Source organism: Rhineura floridana, chromosome 2, assembly GCF_030035675.1.
Source record: "Rhineura floridana isolate rRhiFlo1 chromosome 2, rRhiFlo1.hap2, whole genome shotgun sequence".
Taxonomy (NCBI): Eukaryota; Metazoa; Chordata; class Lepidosauria; order Squamata; family Rhineuridae; genus Rhineura; species Rhineura floridana.
The window spans coordinates 33,632,892-33,655,825 of NC_084481.1; positions in this window are offsets into that span (position 1 = coordinate 33,632,892).

A 22,934-nucleotide genomic window follows, 5' to 3' on the forward strand; every position below is an offset into this window, starting at 1 on the left:
AGCCCCGACAAAATGCTTTTTACGGCATTATGTGTCTACAAAGCCCTTCTTTCTGTTCATTTGTAATGGGACTGCTGAGTCTAGGGCAGCCTTTCCCAACTGGTGTGCCTCCAGATGTTGTTGGACCACAACTCCCATCAGCCTCAGCCAGCATTGCCAATGGCTGAGGCTGATGGGAGTTGTGGTCCAACAACATCTGGAGGCACACCGGTTGGGAAAGGCTGGTCTAGGGACTACATTTCCCAATATCCCCTGCTGTGACATGTGGCTGACTTGAAAAAGAGACTTGCCTTTCCTCATGGAGAAGAAGCTGGAAAAAGGCGAGAAACACCAAGAATTAAGAGAGGCCTGCAGGATGGCAGCGGATCTGTGAGGGCTAATGAAGAGAAGACAATGAGAGCCAAAGTAGAAGACCATCATTATCAGATTGTTTGAAGCCAAAGGTAGTTCTTGGATTGTTCTTAAACAAATTGACTAGGCTGAAAAAGCCCTGAAAAGAAAGGCCTAATATAGTGCTAAATCTGTGCAAGCCTACTGTTGAACTGGCAACCACAGACACCTGATTAGATGTTAGCCTCTTTCATGTCTTCCTCTATTCATTTCCTGAATACATGGAAGTGTAAGGAAATTGTGCCCATTGTCCATGCCTCCAATGATGGTGTGCTTGCTGGTCATGATCCCCGACATCCATGCATTTGGTCAGATGTGTGAAAAGAACCCCTACATGAGTACAGTGTGGTTGGGAGTATTGCTTGGTTGAAGGTCCATCAGTGGCCTGGCTAGTGGTCTGTGTTTTGAGAAATGACAGAGCAGTACATGACTATATTTTGAATTCAGTTACTCTAGGGAGCGGCATATAAAAACAACTGATTTATGGGAGAATCTCCCCATGCACATGGCAACTCAAGCCAAGCAAAAACAGCAAGGAAAAAAAGCATTGGCAAACTTTGTATGTGCTGTGAGTCATACTTTTAGTGTGTGTGCTTTATTTTCAGGGATTCCACACTTCCTCCTCCGTCCTCTGTACCACAGCCCACTCCATTCAGAAGGCTGCACCAAATCTTAGGAGAAGCTTTTGAGGAGCAGGGGGAATTGTCAGGGACCGATGGGGCAAGAAAGTCAGCTTCCACTAGCCCCCTTCTGTGGGCTGTTCTCTGAATCCAACCCATATACATACAGGTTAGTAAGCAGAGTTATGTGGCCCTGAGATGGCTTTTAAAAAACAACTTATGGAGGTCTTTCATGCTCTATCAGTGGTGATTAGCCATAATAACTAAATAGAGTCACCATGTTTCAAAGCACCATGTTTCATCTCTCTGAAAATGGGGACAGCCTGCAGACAAAGGCTATCACCTCTAATGCTGGCTCTAGGATTTTATTGTGTGTCACCTAGAACAGGGAGGACATACAAACTGAGGGCTCAGTGAGGCCTCTCATCTGATGCAAAGTGCAAATATTACTACTGTTAGGGTGGTAACCCAAATGCCCAACCTTGCCATCCTACTGGAGCCAGCCCTGGATGCCTTCATACCTTACTTGGGGATGCCCAGAGGCATCTAGCACTCCTGTGTTGGAAATAGTGTGGCCAACAACGCATCACCAAGCAGAAATGTATCACACCCAGAGAAGGAGGACACATATTTGCATAGAATTTGCATATGCTCATTTATATGTAGGAATGCAAAGTTAGAAGAATGCTATAATTTAAATAGCAATGCAATGCATCTCACCATAGTGGGGAAGACTGTGACCAGGAGACCTGTGTCCCTCCTCAGGCTGTTGTTCAGGTGCTAAATGTTGATGGGCAACTTCAAGGCTCCTACTCACTCTTCTTAGGGTTCTTTATGCCCTACTTGGGCTAGATGGCCTCCTTCAAATAGAGGCCTGTTCCCTGTCAGGTAGAACACATGGCCGTCCTAGTTGGAAACAGAATGCTGTATGAGACAGAGCTTGGTCTGATCAAGCAACACAATTCTTATCTTATGCAGACAGCCTTCCCCACCCTAATGCCCTCCAGATGTTGTTGGATGCCAAATCCCATCAGCCCCAGCCAGCATGGCCAATAAGGAAGCTGACTAGGTTCCGGAAGGCTGCTCTTACAAATAAGGAAAGGTTGTTTCTGACTTCAGATCAAAGAATCTGATTTCTGTTAAGGAGCAGACCTAAGAGCGCACATTGGCAGCACCTCTCATAAAGCTCAACAAGCCGGATGTGTCATTTATTTGTAACTGTGTGTATCCACCATTGTAGCTGATTCTCCAGTGAGCCATTCTGGTCAGCAGCAGTATAAATTGATTTCCCAGTGTGCACATAGCTGCGGAACAAATGCTTCGGGAACCCAGGTATACCCCAGCTTCTGTTCTACAGCCACTGCCCAACAGCAGAACTAATTAATTGTCATGGCCGTGGTGAGCAATGCACTGTGCTCAGATCTCTTCTTAGAAAAAAAAATGTTCCCCAATCTGTACTCTTAGGCTATGCTGCCATTAGGTTTGCATAAACATTGTGACAAATAATTTATAAATATATGAAAAAAGAAAACATAAGGCGTGTTTCTATGTAAAGCCTCCATTATTAATTCTGATGTTAAATGTTACAGCTGAATGATGGGCACTCCAGTTACCACCATCACCACCTGATTTTCTCCCTGAAAGTAAAACTTTTGTACTGAACTGTATTGTAGTTGTTTCCCATATAAACCTATTCCAGACAGACCTTTGCAGCAGTTTAATTTTTATTTTGTTTAGCCAGCCACTTTAATGATGACTGAAGTACTAGTTCCCCTCTATTCGGCACAGGTAAGGCCTCATTTTGAGTACTCCGTCCAGTTCTGGACACCACACTTTAAGAAGGATGCAGACAAACTGGAACAGGCTCATGGGAGGGCAACAAGGATCATCAGGGGATTGGAAACAAAGCCCTACGAGGAGAGACTGAAAGAACCGGGCATGTTTAGAGGAGACTGAGAGGAGATATGATAGCAGTCTTCAAGTACTTAAAAGGTTGTCACACAGAGGAGGGCCAGGATCTCCTCTCAAATATCCCAGAGTGCAGGACATGGAATAATGGACTCAATTTACAGGAATCTGGATTTCAGCTGAATATCAGGAAAAATGTCCTGGAGGCATTCAAGAGGCAGCTGGACAACCACCTGCTGGGTATGCTTTAAGTTGGATTCTTGCATTGAGCAGGGGATTGGACTCAATGGCCTTGTAGGCCCCTTCCATTTCTACTATTCTATGATCTCTGTTTTTATTTTTTTATGGTGTTTAATGTTTTAACATTGTAAACCACCTTGATATTTTATGATATGGTGCGGTATAGAAATACTTTTATAAAATAAATAAATACAGCTCAAAACATATGCCAACTTTTTCATGAAAGGCCCCGTGTTAACACACTGCAGGATTGTGCAGGATTGTTTTGGTACTTGGAGTGACTAGATACTTTAATGGAAAAAACAAAACAGAAACAAATAGAGATGACTGGTTTGATTTGAAATGAGCATTTGTCGTCTCTCCGCAATGTGTTTGAAGGAAATTGGCCATGAATTACTTCTGAACGGCAGAAACTATAATCTTCTGAAATATAAGGCAGCCTACACTTTCTGTAGAAATGTGAAACAAGTTTGTGTTTTGTAACTAAGGCAGTCTCGCCCACACACATTAGTGTGGGAGTGACTGATTGCTTTTGGGTTCCATTCGCACTGCCTCAAAAAACAAGTTAATGATACCTAAAATGGAATCTTTCAATGTTGATCGTGGAGTGGACTGAAAGATAGAGACTACTGAGGCCTGATCCTTATATGCTGCCATTCTGGTGATAGTGGTGGGATATTTCTGTGTGGTCTGTTCCTGCAACACACTGTTGACACTGATGCTGGAAGTAATCACTTCACGTGCTCAAACTTCACAGTAGTTGCTCACAGATATTACCAGTGTAGCAAGGGACCAGGCCAAAAAGAAGATTTCCCGTACTTGTTTTTATTTATGTGATGGATTCATGCCTCACCTTTCAGAAAGTCTTTTTTCCCAAGGCCGCTTACATACTTAGATCCTAAATAAGTTAACTGAAGGAAGCTCCCACAAGGAACGTTCCGCTGCCCTTCTTCCTCCTGCAGCCCTCTGCAGCCCCTGAGAAACGTGTCTGGCATGTTGGGGTGTGTGTGTCCCAGCTGAATACTGTCAGATAGGGCGTGGCTCCCCTTGACCCCAGCAGCCCCCACACCATATCCCACTTTATTCTGGAGGACTTGCACTGCCCCAGAGAGGCTTTTTGAAGGATCCAAGTTGCTGTATGGGGAAAAGAAGGGATGGAAAATGTCCCTACCATGAACTTTTTTACGTTAACCTATCTTAGGATCCAAGCCACTTTTTTTTTAAAAAAAAGCAAATCCCTCTAATAATAAAATATACATAATAAAAACAGCATAGCTAAAAGAACCTATAAACGTTTTTATAAAAGTCTGCTTCTGGAGGAAGATATGAACAGAATCTAGGACACAATCCAAATCCTGGTCGCTACTTGGTGGGACATAATGCAGTGGCAGGAACTCCCACCCCATCTGCATTGGGATCCAATGCATCATAGGCCCACTCAGCCCCTTCTCCTCTCCACCCTGAAACACCCTGTTTTGGGGCTTTCCATTGGTGGCATGGTGACCTGCCCCTTCGGAGGGTAGAATGGGGAGCTCTGTGCTGGAGGAGCAACTCTGACGTAACTCCACAAGCAGAGGCCAGTGAAGGCTGGCAAGGCTGAGCAGAGGGACAACTTTGCTCAATCCAGCCTCAGCGGTGGGAGGTTATATTGTGCCCCAAGTATTATAGCGAAGAGATCTGACATTGGACAGAATAATAATATATTAATATTGTTAATATTAAAGAGCAGAATCTTAATTTTGCACAAGCATTTTGACAGTGTCTTATGATGTCTCAGTCTCTATGTATGGTATCCTATCTTTTTCCGCTCCCTGTTTTTTAAATGACGTTTTGCCCGAAGCAAAAGTGGGTAGAGCAGCGGATGTGAATTTTACCTATGTACAGTCAGCTAATTTCTACCCACATTCACACACCCCGCTCTATCCTCCATCCGGACAAGCCAAAGGCATTATCAGAATTCAAGGACACATTCCAGCCAGGCAAAAACCTTTGGGGTGCGAAGCAGGGCTGCTGAGGGATGTGGCCCAGGGAGAGTTCTGAGGGCCAGCTAGAAAGGCCCGAGGTTCCCCACCCTTGAGTTACAGTCTGGCAGCACCACTGCAGCTCTTCATAAAGTGATGTTTTCATTCAGAACAGCGCCATAAGCTGCTTCTGCTTGCCTGGTTGCTCTGAAGCTCTAACATTTCCAGGGAAGAGGATTTCTGACAGTCAGTTAGGGGTTAAATATTCAGTCTGGTGGTGAGGGCCAAATCAACTCCTTATGTGAACCATGACGACGAGGTGAAATTATATGTACAGTCCTACAGCTTCTACGTTATATTGCTCTCCACAGCCCTTCCCCAAATTTATTGAGCTATTCCACTCGGCACATAAAAATCCAGCGTTCAGTTCTGCGCTGTGGTCTGCAAATAAAACTGAGCTCGAACCAGGGAAAAAGCACCTGTTTTTTCTTCTCACATAGGACACAAGCACAGAAACGCCACATACAAAATTAAGTTTGTGAATATTTTCTAATGGTGGTTATCATGCTTGGGGCTATAGGTGAACTCATCTGCTGCTCACAGACCTGCTGGCGTGTTCGTGGTGTGCCAATAGTCATCGTAACTGTGTTTGTGATAGCAATCTGTAATTCAGCTAACCCAAAGTCGTCGTTTGACTGTCATGTATTGGGTTAATTTAGTGCTGCAAATGTCTTCTGTGATGGGCAGTGAAAGGATTGATACAGAGTTTAAGCCTCCTCTCTTGGCCCTCTGATAAAACCTATAAGCAATAGGAGGTAAGAAGTCCTCTGCTATCTCTGAAGAGAGAAATTTAGGAGTAGATTGTGTGTGTGTGTGTGTGTATGAGAGAGAGAGAGAGAGAGAGATTATTCTCTTTGGTCTGATCCTGCCTAAGACTAGGCTCTTGGTGAAATGAATGGGAGGTCTGTTTTGCTAAGGGGCTAAGGCCCCTGACCCCAGCAACAGTAGGCTTGAGATATTGGTGACACTGTTGATCCTTGGAGAAAACACTTTTAGCTGAGCTGCCAGACAGGTGTGAGCATTTGACCCTAGACAGCACTTCTTTATTGGTTTTTATTTTGTCAGATGCTCTTTCACTGTAGCCATTACAAGGAGTGATCTCTTCACACAGGCAGGGCTGAGCTCATTGGTTGTCCTCTCTTTTCAGAGTGTTATAATCATGATCTAGTTGGAATTTGTTTGTGACACTGCAGCTGCATATATTGTCTGAAATGAAAAATGTGGACACTCCCCTTCCCCTTTCTTTAAACACATTATGTATTCCGTCCTTAAACTTTAGGGTAAGTTACAATATTGTTATGGGTTTTGGGATTGAGATGGATAATTTCTATGAGTCCCTTTCCATCCTCTGATTTGGAATCCTGTGCCTTGGGGTGAGAAACTCACTCTGAGGGTCAGATGAGTTTCTTTTCTTAATCTAATAGACTGGCCAGATGGGTTAATGGGTCTATCAGGTGCCCATCAACTGGTGAATGAGCTGGGCCGGTTCTAAAGGGTGGCCATGTGGGCCCTTGGCCAAGGGCCCCTGGGGCTACAGGGGCCCCTGAGGGGCCCCTCTGCTCCCCTTCCATGATTCGCAGCAGGATTGCTGCCATGGATTGCACGGCGAGAGCTTTGGAGCCCTGCCATTCCCTTGCTTAACCTACCTTTCTCAGCTGCTCAGCTACGCGCACACATCCCTTCCATGAGCCAAGATGGCGGCAGAGGCTTCAGCCCCTTAGGGAAACCTTGGCTGCCATCTTCGTTAAGGGCAGCACAGCATGTGCAGCCACAGAACAGCTGAGAAAGGTAGGTTAAGCAAGGGAATGGCAGGGCTCCAAAGCTCTCGCCATGCAATCCATGGTAGGAATTGCAGAAGTGGACCACCGGGGCCGGGGGCCGGCTTGTGCTCAATGGCCCCGGCATGTCTGGGGCTGGGGGCCAGCTTGTGCCCAAAGGCCCAGACATGTCTGGGGCTGGCCCTGTGAATGAGCCAGAGAGATCCTTTTGTCATTGAAACTCTTCAGGAGAGCCCCCCCTCCTGGGGCCGAGCAGAGGCTTGTGTTTTGAGTTGTGTCTGAGAAACGCTGCGGATTGGAGGCAGGCAGAGAGACTGGCTCTCTGCACCATGGCTTTGGGGTGCCTCCTGTAACCCTGATGGAAAAGCTGGAGATTGGACTGCTGATACCTTGAACCCCTCCATCCTAAGCTCAGGTTAGAATGTGTGTAAATAAATAAACCATATTTCATAAAGACACCACAGTCTCCACTGACCTTCTTCCCAAGGAAACCAAACCCTGGGCAAACGCAGGGACTTCTGGAAATCTCACCGCTCAGAGATTGGGGTGGCGTGCAACAATATTTAGGCTTCACTCATGCATTACTTTTATATCCTTTATTTATTTGATATGTTTATATCCTATCCTTCCTCCTTTCTAAAGCATAGCGTGGCTAACAACACAAGATAAATAAAACATACAACAGGGGTGGGGGAAAACCAGCATTAAAATCACAAAATTACAATAAAAATGCAGTAATACAGTGATAAATATATACAGGTTCACACCCAGAAAACAATACATTTCATGATCCAAACACCTGGGCAAGTCAGAATGTCTTCAGTCTATGAGTGGCATTCAATGCTAGTCCCACTCAGAGCAGTAGACCCACTGAAGTTAATAGACATGTTTCAGCTAGGATCATTAATTTCAGTGGGACTGCTCTGAGTAGGACTTAGCTGAATACAACCCTTGTTTTTTAAAAAATTAAACTCTGGGGACAGACAGAATGTCACCTGGATGTTCCATAAATCTTATCAGGAGGTTCGTTCTGCACAATATAGGAAATGGACCTTTCGTGTGGCGGCACCTACCCTGTGGAATTCCCTCCTCTTGAATATTAGGCAGGCACCATCTCTGCTATCTTTTCGGTGCCTTTTGAAGACTTTCCTCTTTCAACAAGCCTTTTAAGTTGAAACCTATCCCAGTCTGCATTTGTGTTAGAATAGTTTGTTAATATGTTGTTTTAATAATGTTTTTAACCCTTTTTTTAAAGATATTTTTAAAGCTTTTTAAAAATGTTTTTAATGTTTTGTTTCAATGTATTTTAAGGTCTGCTTTTATGATGTTTTAAAGTGTTTTTAGCGTTTCTGTTTGCTGCCCTGGGTTCCTGCTGGGAGGAAGGGCGGGATATAAATCAAATAATAAATAAATGGAACACCACCAAGTATGATGTGGCATTGTCTTTGGCTTGGTGTGGTTGCTGCCACTTCCATGGATCCCATGAATTAGCTGCTGCAACAAGCCAGTATATCTACACTTCTAACCACATGGGACACATTCACATATCACTACTCAGTATCTGAAACATTTCCTTGTGGTTTTATGTAAGTCAGCTTCCTATTGCCCTAACTTAGGGGAAGGACAGTGGCAGTGGCAGAGCATCTGTTTTACACACAGAAAGCCACAGGTTCAATCCCTGGCAGTCTCCAGATAGGCCTGGGCGAGACCCGTTTTTGAAACCTTGGAGAGCCACTGCCTGTCTAAATAGACAATGCTGAGCTAAATGGACTAATGGTCTGACTCAGTATAAGGCAGCTTCCCATGTTCTTATTTTCCCAACTTTGCTGTGTGTAGCAGACTAGGTGATCCACGTGTGAATTCAGGAGATCACTATCATTGGATTGAGGTATATAATGAGTAAAAAGATGTATGGTTTAAGGACTCACTCTATTTTTGTTTTTTATTTTAAATTGTTGTAACCCATCTTGGGACTTCACGGTCAAGAGTGAGTAAAAGTAAAACTTCCTCTTTCTTATCTCAGTCTGCATCTGTGTTGGAACTGGGTTTTTAGAATATATTTTTGAAGATTTTTAAAGATGTTTTGTTTTTAAGATGTCTTAAACATGTTGTTAGTGCTTTATTGCTTGTTTTCCACCCTGGGCTCATTCTGGGAGGGTGAGATATAAATATAATTAATTAATTAATAATATGCAGTTGGGTAACAAAAAAAGAAACAGCAAGGACTCATTTCTGTCCTAAACGCTAGCGGGATTTTTTATCTGGGAATTATAAATTAAGACTAGTTTGAATTTCTACAAGCTCAGTAATATTTCTTCATTTTCAAAACGTTTGGGGTGCAGCTACTTATCAATTACTTTATTATTATTTCTGTTTATTAAGAGTTTATTTAAGAGCTTTCTAAATTTTTGATAGTTATTAAAACATCCAAGATTAGGCAGACTGTTGGGAGTTTAAAGGGGAACCATAAATAGATTACTGGATTATTTTTAAAAAAGAATAAAGTTACAGAAATCTCTGTGTTCACAGAACTATCACCTGCAATTATCCTGTCTTGGATTCAGCAGCAAGGGAATGAATTGTTGTACTGAATGACATGCACAGAATTCTATCTAGCATCTTCTTTTGTTTTTCTCTGTCTTGAGTGACCTAGAGTGAAATGAGTTGATGATTCTTTTCTTCTTTGTAAAGAACTCTGAGCTTTGTGTGCTTCAGAGACAAGATTAGTAGCCAAACACCAGTAGGGTATGAGCCATAGCTTAGTGGTAGAACACATGTTAGTTTGGGAAAGACTTCTGCCTGTCAGAGATGACTATTGGGGTTGGTGGACCAGTGCACTGACTTGGTACAAAGCAGCTTCATATGTCCATGAAAGTCAATGTGAATTTTGATGAAGCTGTTTGTCAAGGAACTACCTTCACAGTTGTAAACTTGGGTAGATACTGGCTATATTTCTTCATTTCTGTCTCCTAAGCCCCATTTCCCCACAATTCCTAGTTCTTCTCTGTTCCCTGCTTTTCCATTGCAGTCCCCCATGATTATCAGCACATCTTGTTTTGGTGTGTGATCAATTTCCTCCTGTACTTCTGCGTATAATCTCTCCAATTCCTCTTCTTCTGCGTTTACCGTTGGAGCATAGACTTGGATGATGATTATGTTAATAGATTTCGCGTTTAATCTCATTGATATCACTCGCTCAGACCTTGCATTGAAGCTCCTAATTGCTTTTGCTACATCACTTCCCACTATTAAAGCAACCCTGTTTCTTCTTAATTTCTCGTTTCCTGAATAAAATATTTTGTAGTTGCCTGATTGAAAATGTCTCATTCCTGTCCATTTTAATTCACTCACGCCAAGTATTGTAATGTTGATACGTTCCATTTCTTGCTTGACAATTTCTAACTTTCCCTGGTTCATGCTTCTCACATTCCATGTTCCTATTGTGTAAATCATACAACTCTGGACTCTCATTTCGCATCTGTGCGCATCAGCCTCTGAGCTTCCTTTTGGCTTTGACCCAGCTGTGTCATTAGTCACAGTGCTATTTGTATTTGTCCTTTGTTCTTCCCCAGTAGCTCGGTGAGTGCCTTCTGACCTGGGGGGGTATCATCTTCCAGCATATCTCGTGTTGCATTTTGGATACTCTGTTATTAGGGTTTTTGTGGTAAGAGGTATTCAGAGCTGGTTTACCATTGCCTTCCTCTGAATTTGAATGCATCTTAGTCTGGTGTCTCAGCTTTGACCATTCTGCCTTGGGTGCCCCTGCTAGGAGTTTAGCCTCTTGGTCTAGACTCCTGACGGCATTGCTCTTAGCTTCTTGAACACTCTCAAACCCCTTCACCACGTTAAGGTGTGCATCCCAAAGGGGTCTTTGAGATGCGATTAGACTACAATTCCTAGCATTCCTGATCACTGACCATGGCAGCCAGGGCTGATGGGAGTTGTAGTCCAAAACAACTGGAAGGCACTAGGTTGAAGAATGCTGCCTTAAAGTAACTAGCAACATACTTATCCACACACAGTCATAATGTGCTCTTTTGTTACAGATGCTGATAGTTTAATTTGAACTGTGATAATCATATATATATATATAATTGAAAGGTAGCACACTTTCTGAAAGATAGCCTTGGCTTTTGCATGAGAGAGAAATGTAGGGAAAGAGTAGCTGTGTAACAGTAGCAGAATGATTTTTAAGCAAATTGAGGCATATAGCCTTTTATTTTCCTTTGGCTTTTCATTTCTACAATAAGATTGAATGGAAACGAAAAGTTGCTAATTTTTTGGTGTGCAAGCCACCGGAATATCAGAGTGTAGCACCAGAGTGAAGTAGGTAACTGAACCACATAAAGTCATGTATAGGCTGGCACACATACTTGACTGTCAGCCTTGTTAAACTCAACAGGATTTACTGTTGGACTAGGACCTGGGAGACCAGGGTTTGAATCCCCACCCTGCCATGAAGCTCACTGAGTGACCTTGGGCCAGGCACTACCTCTCAGCCTCGAGGGAGGCAATGGTAAACCACCTCTGAATACCACTTACCATGAAGACCCTATTCATAGGGTTGCCATAAGTGGGAATTGACTTGAAGGCAGGCCATTTCCATTTTCAAGCATACACAGGTTTGCACTACATGTCTCTGATCCTACGTACACTTCTATGGGCATATTCCCATTGTGCAAATTGGCTCATGCTTCAGAGTAAACATTCATAGACTTGAGTTCCACAATTTGCCCGCCTTCCTCCTAGAGTACAGGTTGACAAATTATGCTGTTTCTGATTATCGTTGGCAGGCAGATGGCAGGTGATCAAGATTTCATTATCAAACACCAGTTTTCTTCTTAAGGTGAAAGATGACCAGCTGTTCTCTACCGCAGTGCCTAAGGGAGCTAATAGCTCTGGCTTAGCTGGTTACAAAATATAATAACAAATGTCCCTTAATTAATTTACATACCATATTCAACTTGGATTATTGCCATTCTGACAGCATTTCAAACGAACTGAAGTGAAACTAATTATGGGCTGCGTAATGCAAATAATGACATTTCCTGTAAGCAATTGACTGAGGAACACTCCATTTGTTCGGTCTTTCTTGAAGGAAGCATTGCCCATTATATTAAAAGGTGATAGATACAAAGACCAGATTGCATCAGCCTGACATTTAAAATGTCATTTAATATCATTGTGATAATTTACTTAGGAAATTTACAGATGTGGCTACTCGGTGGCTCTGACTGAAGAGTTTAGTATGGTTTAAGATGCTCAAAGTCAGTCACTCCACTATTTGCCAAGCTGCTGTGGTCAAGATAGATGTTCTTGTAAATGCTACTGAAAACAGAAAATGGAATCTGTCCAAATTTTGACAAAAATCTGTCAAGAAATTTGGAAAACTAAACAATGGCCCACAGACTGGAAGCATTCAATATACATCCCAATTCCAAAGAAAGGGGATCCCAGGGAATGCAGTAATTATTAAACTATTGCCTTAACATCCCATGCAAGTAAAGTAATGCTCAAGATTCTACAACAAAGGCTGTTACCATATATGGAGCGAGAATGCCAGATGTCCAAGCTGGATTTAGAAAGGGAAGAGGTACCAGAGATCATATCACAAACATACGTTGGATAATGGAAAGAACCAAGGAATTTCAGAAGAAAATCACCCTGTGCTTTATAGATTACAGCAAAGCTTTTGACTGTGTAGATCATGAAAAACTATGGAATGCTTTGAAAGAAATGGGGGTGCCACAGCATCTGATTGTCCTGATGTGCAACCTATACTCTGGACAAGAGGCTACTGTAAGGACAGAATATGGAGAAACTGATTGGTTCCCCATCGGAAAGGGTGTGAGACAGGGGTGTATTTTATCACCTTATTTGTTTAATCTATATGCAGAACGTATCATACATAAAGCGGGATTGGACCAAGATGAAGGAGGTGTGAAAATTGGAGGGAGAAATAACAGTAATTTAAGATATGCAGATGATACCATACTACTAGCAGAAACCAGTAACGATTTGAAACAAATGCTGATGAAAATTAAAGAGGAAAGCACAAAAGCAGGACTACAGCTGAACGTCAAGTAATGACAACAGAAGATTTATGTAAGTTTATTAAAGTTGACAATGAGGACATTGAACTTGTCAAGGATTATCAATACCTTGGCACAGTCATTAATCAAAATGGAGACAATAGTCAAGAAATCAGAAGAAGGCTAGGACTGGGGAGGGCAGCTATGAGAGAACTAGAAAAGGTCCTCAAATGCAAAGATGTATCACTGAACACTAAAGTCAGGATCATTTAGACCATGGTATTCCTAATTTCTATGTATGGATGTGAAAGTTGGACAATGAAAAAAGCAGATAAGAGAAAAATAAACTCATTTGAAATGTGGTGTTGGAGGAGAACTTTGTGCATACCATGGACTGCGAAAAAGACAAATAATTGGGTGTTAGAACAAATTAAACCAGAACTATCACTAGAAGCTAAAATGATGAAACTGAGGTTATCATACTTTGGACACATAATGAGAATACCTGATTCACTAGAAAAGACAATAATGCTGGAAAAAACAGAAGGCAGTAGAAAAAGAGGAAGACCAAACAAGAGATGAATTGATTCCATAAAGGCAGCCACAGGCCTGAACTTACAAGATCTGAACAGGGTGGTTCATTACAGATGCTCTTGGAGGTCACTACCCATAGGGTAGCCATAAGTCGTGATCGACTTGAAGGCACATAACAACTATAAATATATAAATGAAAATAAGAATCTCCCCAACCTGTTCAAAGTGTGAGGCTGGGGAGCTAACATTCATGCTGGAGTCAGAGTATGTACATGTCTAGGTAGAGGAGTGAGCGTCAAGATGAGGGAGGAATCACAGTAGCAAAACCCTCACCTGCCCCTGGTCTAATCTATCTGCTTGCATCACTGGTGGGAATAATGTCACAGTATACAGTTAGTGGGTTCCACTCCCCTGTATATAAACACACACACACACAAACAGGAAAGCAACCTCACATCCATTCACCAAATTACACACTGTTACTCAAATACCAGAAGGATTGGAGGAATCACATTGTCACCCTTTCAGGATTGCATCATTGCTGCACTTTGAGATCTCAGATCTTTACAGGAAAATATGAACCAGCTTGGTAAGCATTTTATTGCCTTTTAAGCTAGGCTCACAGCTGGTATAGCACAATGGGAAGGAAAGCCTGGCTGGGAGTCCAGAGTCTGTGAGTTCAAATCCCTGCTCGTGTCTCCTGGGTGTCAAGGGCCAGCTAAAGATCACCCCCACAGTGAGTGGCTCGGGGTTACATGCCCTGCCACCTCTGCAGCCGTGGGCAAGCTGCATAGTCCCAAGGAGCCCAGTTGCCCCCCAGCTGGCAGTTGCGCACAAGGAAGGGGCTGGCTTGTGCAGCTGTGGCAAGCTGAGCAGGCCCTAGCCAGCTGGGGAGGACTAGCCTCAGAGGGAGGCAATGGTAAACCCCCTCTGAATACCGCTTACCATGAAAACCCTATTCGTAGGGTAGCCATAAGTCAGGATCGACTTGAAGGCAGTCCGTTTCCATTTTCATCTTTAGGGGACACTTGGGGACATCCATATGCTGTTTTTTCTTCCTTAAACCTTCCCCAAACTCAGGGCCAGTACCAGGTTTAAGGTTGCTCTGCAGGTAGGGATGGGTAAATCTGCCAGGTTTCTTTCAGTTGTTTATTTTTCTAATCATTAGCTTGGATCTCCACCTCATGGATGCTGCAACATTTGTAATCCAGCAACATTTGGAGGGCACCATATTAGCTACCCCTGCCGTAAAAGTTTCTCCAATTAAACGGAATTTCTTAAATCTGACTGGCACCCTTCCTTCTCTCCCCAAAGCAGGGAACACCTCTTTCAGCCAAATCTCCTCCATTCCCCTGTCAGCTGACAGGTTCTACCCCTTCCACTTTCTCAGATCAATGGAACTGCATCCTGGTTTTTCTAGATGTTTTCTCATGCTTTAGAACTGAAAGCTTCTATAATTACTTCTAACTATTTGATTCATTTTAAGCCCTTGTAAAAGCACATTAGGAGACAATTCAGGTTTTTTTTCTTAACTAGTTTTACTGGTTTTTCTATATGTAAAAATTCCGTTAGAGAATTAACGCAAACAATATAAAACAGTACAAAAGTTTCGTTCAGAGTACAAAACTATACAGCACATATCTACATATGATTCTGACAGTCGTCTGTCTTCTTTGGAGGGTCTTCATGATTCCGGGGCAGGAAAGGGTGTCAGTGTCCTTGTTCCTGCTCCTCCTTCCTTCCCACTCCAGCTCCATGCCCCACTCCTGTCTGAGCTCACTTGGGGAGGGGCCAGATGGGGCTGCCAGGCTGCAAGGCCTGTCGCCCTTTAATGCTCCCATTGCATGGAGAGGTGTATCTGCTGCTCCACGTCCTGCCCACTCTCTCTCATTCATTCCCCGCCTCCTCTGAAACAAGCCAGTTTCTATCTGCTTTGGGGCAAGACAGAAACCGAACTGGTGTCAGAGGTGGGAGAGGGAATGAGCAGAAGCATCAAACCAAGTGGGTGGGTGGGTGGGTGGCAAGGCAGTAGCTGTATCTCCACTGGCAGTGTTGGAATTCAGGCAGGCCCCTCTGAGATGCAGCCTTGGAACCCCATGGCCAGTTTGACCTTCCCAGTTCTGGGCCTGCAGAGTGAACTAAGGGGGAAGTGAGGTTTTGCTGCTGGAGGAGAAGGGGAGGAGAAGCAGCACATCCTGGCCAGGGAAGAGGGGAGGGATTGCCCTTATGGTGCTGCCTCTGTGCCAAGTGGGAGAGGCAACACGGGCCGGTGGGGTTGGGGGGATTATAGAAGAAGAGCAGGGGTGTGTGTGAGGCGTCCTTCCCTGGCTCTCCCTGTCAGGTTCCTACCTGCTCGTGGTTACTGCCTGTCTCTAGGCACCACCAGGGACTCCACCAGTCTGGACCGCACTCTCTTATGGTTTATCTATCTGCTCTAGCACAGATCTCAACAGATCCCCCTGCTAGGCAACCACCAGTAACGTCCCAATACTAGTATTCCCAGAGACTCTGAATACTGGTATTGTTATTCTCTTCACCGCTGCCACCATTTGTTACAGTTCCCCTTCAGCCTTGGTCATTACCTTACCCTCCCTTCTGGTCTGTGAAACCCCAGCCAAGAATCAGGCCTTTGGTAAACCAAATAAAGTATTTATTAAAGATAACAAAGCTAACAAGATTAACAAGATTTCTTCTTAAGGCACATAAGCATATGGTTTTACTCAATACTAATCCGAACTCCACCTCCCTCCTTCTCCACGCTCTCCTGGCAAACAACTCTCTCAAACCCCACCAAGCAATCCACTCTTTCTCTTCTCCCCCCCAGATTCCACTCTCACTCTTCCTTTTATACATTCAGCCATTTTAAACACTCAGCCAATCATCTCGCATTCTACTGCCCATTCACTCCCCCTCCTCTTTCACTCCACTTACCATGTATCTTCTAAAACAACAACACTTACCATATATACATTAATATAGGAACATCACAGGGTGCTCCACCCCCTCATCCAAAACAGATGATGTTGAAGGACCTTCCTCTCACATTGGCCCCAGACAGCCTCTCCAGAGCCAGCAAGTGAACCTCAAGCACAGGTTCATCTGCTGGTCTCCCTGTTTTGTGATGTGGTCCGAAGACCACTGGGTGAGAAGGTCACCCAGCGGCATCTACCAACACCCTGCAAACATGAGCAGGGTGAGGGGCTTCTGCAGACTAGGGGCAGGGCTTTGCCGGCCCAGGAGGTGAAGCAGCATCCCTGGCATGGCTTAGCCTGGTATAACTTACCTTTTAAGCTGCAGCACAGCTGGTTCTTCTTTTGGCCAAAGAAAATTGGGCATCCCTGAAAAAAATGTAGAAATAAGACCATATTTCTCTTCTATCCATTTCCCTTTTGACACTAACTGGAGGGGGACCGACAACTGGACATTCTTCAGTTAACGTTAATCTCCACCCTACAGCTATCCAGAACCTAAAGTTCCTCTGCCCTTCTATGGAATCCCTGCATCTTCTCAGGATTAGGCCAAAGACACTTAGCATTATTGGCAAACTAGACAGTCTAGAAAGTGCCTTGAATGGCATCAGGTGGGACGAAGGATCGGCCAACTTCATGGCCATTCCTTATAACCTCGCCCCCCCACCCCCTTGTCCTCCCTCCCAGCCCCGCAAGGCCAGCTCCTGCCTGGCTTCCCTTACCAGTCCATCAGGCAGAGAGGTTATCGTACTCTGGTGGGTACCTCTGCTGCTTGTAACCCGCCACCAATCGCCAAATAGCAGCCCGCAGCCCGTGCCGGGACTGGAGGTGAAAAGCCCTCCACAGGATGTTTTGGGTCTCATGAGCAACTCACCTGACTGCAAGGTCATGGTCGCCAAGACGATTCTCCAGCCCTGCAGGAACACAAAATCAGGTGATCAGCATGCAGACTTGAAAGAGACCCCCTCCATGCCCAGAAAACCATGGATGAAGATACTGTGCAGCCCATACCCCAGAGCACAAGAGGAGAAGCAGGGCTGTATGCCACCTCAGCCTAATTTCAAAAGCCATTTGGAAATGACCTGGTCAGACCACTGGCTTTTGCCTGCCCCTTCCCACCCACAAACCCTCACTTACAAGCATGATAGACATAAATGTTTCCTTCAGTGAGGATGCTGCATTTCTTGTGAAGACCTGGAGAGATGAGAAGGGAGAAAAAAACACAGCCATCTCCATGAATGGTTTCTATTTCCAGTCTGATCCCTGAGTGACAAACCCAGGTTCCATTGAGGGGAGGGAATTGTACAGTCAGTTCTACCCAAACAAGCAAGTGGCTTTATCACATCCTGAAAGGGCCAGTCCTCCAATGGGTAGAACTTGTCCTGTAACTGCACTTCCTCTAGGACAAACCCTGAATGGAGAGTCTGCCTCTTGGCTGCCCAATTTTTTCCCAATTACCTATGAACATTGCAGCTGTCCTCCTCACTGAAGCCTGCTTGCTGGAGAAGTGGGAAAAGCTCTCATAGGCAAGTGCCTCCAGCTCCCTCTCTGAGCTGTGATGCTGAATCTAAGATAACAGACAAAATCAGGTGTTGGGTAGTCTGCGCATCATGTACCAACCATGCTCTATCATCCTGCCTCTGCACCAAGGAGAATGGGTGGCCAGAGAAGGAAGGGTTCTTACCAGGTGCTTGGTGATCTTATGAAGCAGCTCCTGCAGGTTGTAAGGGTCCCCCACCAGAACATGGCCTCTAGGGTGCCATTAGAGGGCCTCCACCAAATGCTGCACAATGTTCTTTGCTGCCTTCAAAAAAAGAGGACAGAAAAAGAGTGAGATGGCCTTGGAGCAAGAAGAGCCTTTCCAGCTAGCAAGTGACAGTATTCAATTGCCAGCTCTATTGAATCCAGGGGGCATGAGATGCAGAGAATGGTTTTGGAATGACTATGATCAAAACCATGTGGACCTTTTGAGAAGTTGCAACACCTTTTGGACAGCACATATGGGTCCTCACCTCTGCCACATCCTCATCTTCATCTTCCACATGCACAAGCACAGTGATGAGGTCTCTGATGGTCTGATTCTGATCCTCATGATGTTCCCGGTGCTTGAGAAGATCCTGGTAACACTGGAAGGCTGCCTTCCTGATCTTCGCTTCTTCCTATAAACAAAAGATGTATAATGGTTCTTGTTTTGCTCTAGTAGGGTTTGCATTGCCCATCTTCTCTGGGGGATACTCAAAGAGACAGACTTCAGGGGGAAACTGGCTTCCTTCATCTCCAGGCCATTCAGAATTACACTGTTGTGCCACAGCATTGAATCAGTCACCTATCCCTAGAAGTGGGTCAATAGCTCCATCCCCATATAATATTAAGAAGGGACAGCTTGCATTACTTGGCGTTTTATTGGATGCTGAGCTCATATTAACAGCATTCCTACTGCAGCTGAACTGCTGTGTCTATTGGCTGGTCCCCCAAGGGAAAGCTGATGTGCAAGTACTCACATGGTGGAACAGAGAGCGGTACTGGGCAGCCAGTGGAGCATTCAGGGAGGCCTGGTCTTCCTCCCACAAGTGAAGCCTCAGTAGGTCTGCGAAGCCCAGGAACTCCCAGGTGATCTCGATGTTTGTGGAGCTGAGACCTCCGTTGATATGATGGATTAAATCTTTGGGTCTCATCATCTGCAAATATAAATGGGGATCCTTGAAAATCTTACCAACTCGTAGCCCTCTTCCTCCAGTGAAATGCAGACTGGAGATTGGCAGGCACACCCTTATATTGTATGCTGTCCGTGGATCTTTCACCAAAGGGCAGCATACAGTATGGATAAGAAGGAGTTTGCCAGGTTCTCCGCGGATGGATTGTGTTTGAATGTGACACTTACCACCTTGTAGTTTTCACAGAGGTGGAGAAGGCCTGTCCTGCTCAAGTGGTGGATAGTTGGACTGGGGTGGACTAGCCAAGCCATCAGGAGCTTCCAGGTCTTCGCCAGGGAGATGGGGTGCTTGAAATTCTTCAGCAGCTGAAATGGAGAAAAGCAACAGAAAACCCCATAAGTGCCTGGAGGGCAGACCCACGGAGCAGGGCCAGCCTGATTCTCAAAGGCACCCTGATTTGGGCACTCCTTTGGGGAGAGGAAGGGCGACTAAGGGAAGGTGTGCACCTCACAAAGTGACTTTTTTACTGAGACACAGAAGAGGGTCTGGCTTGGAAGTGTTGCAAATAAACAAGGAGTGCTGTGGGAAGTGGGAATCTCCTTCGTGAATTGTGGGTCTTGGATCCACTCTTCTTCTTATAGCCACAAACAAAATTAACCTTACTGTGAGCATGGGATCCTGGTGAAGGGTCGTGCCAGAAGGGGAGACATGCCTGTTGGCTCTCCCCTAATCTCAGAGGAGCAAGGAAATGCCTCTTTCTGGCTTCTAACCCTGTCCAGACACTCCCACATTGATTAATGATTTCCTACCTCTACAAAGAAGGCCACCACAACAGTTGAATGCTCCTGTGGATCTTCCTCGTTCTCAAAGATGGACATGAGACAGTTGATCATTGTGCAAGTTGAGGAGGAGGATGTGTTGATGATGGTCCTGCAACACACAAGAAGCCCTCATGAGAAAAGCCCTCCAGAGAGATCAGGCTGGGGCTGAACTTCTGAGGGGGAACCTTTCCACTTGCCCTCTTACCTCACCAAGAGGGACATTCCCTGGAGGCAGCAGCCAGGGAAGCACAACATGTCCCTGTAGAATGGCTCCAGGGTCACATGTGCCACCCTCTGGAGCAGCATCCCGATGATCTCAATTGTTTTCCTGCAAACGAGACAAGGCCAGTATCATCAACACCGGATGTCCACATCTGTGATGAAAGAAGGGCTCTAAACTAGAAGGACCACCTTTTAAGTGCCCATGTCCCTGCGTCTAACAGCAGCTTCAAAAAGAGAAGGTTAGTATGTTTTTTCCTATCAATATATCTCCCTTTTTAATTTCTGCATGTCCACTTCCTCTTAAATGCAAAGGAGGCGAGCTAAAGAAAAAAGATGGCCACCATGTGGAAGACACTCTTCCCTCATCTCCATCTCTCATTACTGAAAGATCCCCCCCCCTCGTACATGTCTCTTTTCTGGTCCTCTACTCAACAATGTGTATACATCAAAGGGCTAGAAACTCAGTTTGCTTTAAGGGCTAGAAGCTCTGTTTGCCTTAAAATGAAAGGAAAGGCTCCAAGAGTATTTAAAATGTCACTGATTCCATTTCGGGAAACAGGATTTCTGGTGTCCCTGCTGCAAATGGGGAGAGGGATCCCAGTGCTAGAGGGACTCCCCCATGTAATTGAGACAGACACACCCTGGCCTCAGCGAGTCGGTGGTGCAGAGGCAGAATAACACCCTTTCTCCCCCAGCTTCCCTGATCCCAGTGCTTACTTGGGAGGCAGGCAGTGTCTCTTTTGGCTCTGACTCTGCAGGATGGCAACTTCAAAGATGTTATTCACCAGCCCTAGCAGGAGCTTGGGGAACCAAGCCTCCAGCACCCTGGGATCCTCAGTAAACTTCATGATCTGCCCAATGATCCTTGTCGCATTTGCCTGAAGACAGAAGGAGACTGGTCAGGTCTCAGCCCCAGTGTTCCAAGGAATGGTCAGCAAAGGGAGGCTTCCCCGCCTCCCTCCATCCCACCAAAGAAAATGTTGTGGACGTCAGTGGCAGGAATATTTATTATGACAGATTATTTGGGGCCTACTTCTCTGCCAATTTCTCTGAACATTCTCTTCACCATCCTAGCAAAATCGGTTAGGGTTCACCAAGGGCACTGTCCCATGTGGAGATCAAGGGACTCTTCAGGAGCGTTGGTGCTCAAACTGTGCCCTTGTGGGCTATATCCTTACCATCACTGCAGTGATGGGGAGCTCAGTCTGCTGCTCCTCTCCAGTTGGTAGCCAAGGGCCCTCCTTCACCTTGGCCAGGAGCAGATCCAGGAACGAATCCACAGTACAGTATGGTGAGCTGGTGACGGTCCACATCAGCTCACTGCAAGTGCTGTGAGGAAGACCAAAGGGAACAAGAGCCAAAGTCAGACCCTTCCTCTAATCACAGGCCCACTGGGAGAGAGATTGAGGGATTGACTGCACTGGACCCTTGGGGACAGAAAATGTGGCAGCGCCTCCTACCTCCAAGGCAGCTCCAACAGCTGGTGCGTGGTCACTTCCAGGTGTTTCCGGGCCACATACCACAGGGCTGCTGCCACCTGGCTGATGTTTCCAGAGGAGGGTCTGGATGCCAGGTAGCAGATCTTCTTGAGGAGCTCCTTTGCCTGCCAAAGAGAAAAGAGGGGAAATCATGGCATCTGGGAATCTTGCAAAGGCTCCTGGGATATGAGGGTGGGCTGGAGGGTCCTCTCTCCAGCTCAGGGCTGTAACTGGAGATTGCAGTGGAAAACGTTTCTCCCAGTTAGGAGTGGGAGACTGGCTTCTTGGTTACTCTCCTTACGTAGGGTTGCCATATTGCCCGGATAGCCAGGTTTTACCCAGATTCTATGCATGCCACCCGGCGCCCGGCTAGCCCCTTACGTGGCCCGGATTCTCAGTTTTAATTTTTTAAAAAATTAAGTTTCTAGGTGGTCCGGTTCTCGAGATATACATAAAAACATCAGCCACCCCCCTCGACTGTTAAATCTTTCTTTAAACAGTACTGTACTATAGCACTCTGTAGATTTAACCCGCCTGTTCAGCATTGCAGCCAATCAGGGATTGTGTTTCAGTTTCATTGACCTGAGGCAGTGTCTAGAAAACAAAATGGTGGTTTCACCCCCTGTTTATCTGAAAATCTCATAAATTGGGTAAGTATATACATTTCAGTTTTTTTTCCTCTTGTGTGCAGGAGTCAGAGCTTGGGCAGTGTTTTGAAAACCTTCCCAATACTTGCTTTTTGTAAAAGCAATGCTAATCCCATATGCCCAAAGTAAATCCCATTTAATTCAATAGGACTTACTTTGAGTAGACATGGTTATGAATGTGCTGAAAATCAATGGGACTTTGGAGTGAATGTAAAAAAGAATTATGTTTGTGTTCTAACTCTTTCTGTCTCCAGTCCTATTTTAAAGCAAGTAGGCAGGGCTTACTTAGGTATTACAGTTTTTATTCTGTAGGAAAGTAATACTGATTTTTTTAAAACTAATACTGATTTTTCTGCAATGACCAACTGGTTTGACAATAAACTATTATATGAGCTGTATGTATTTATACATCTGCAGTGTGTGCAGTGTGAGTCTTTCCAACACCCCTGTGAGGTAGGGTTGGAAACCAAGGCAGCTCACAACAAGAAATAAAGCCATTTAAAATCCAATAACCATAAAAACAAGTATAAACAGTTGCAAAACAGCATAAAATGGCATGATTCGGAATTTTGGGTTGTGTGAATGAAGTTGCTTATCACTTGAGGTTGCAGTTCTGTCCC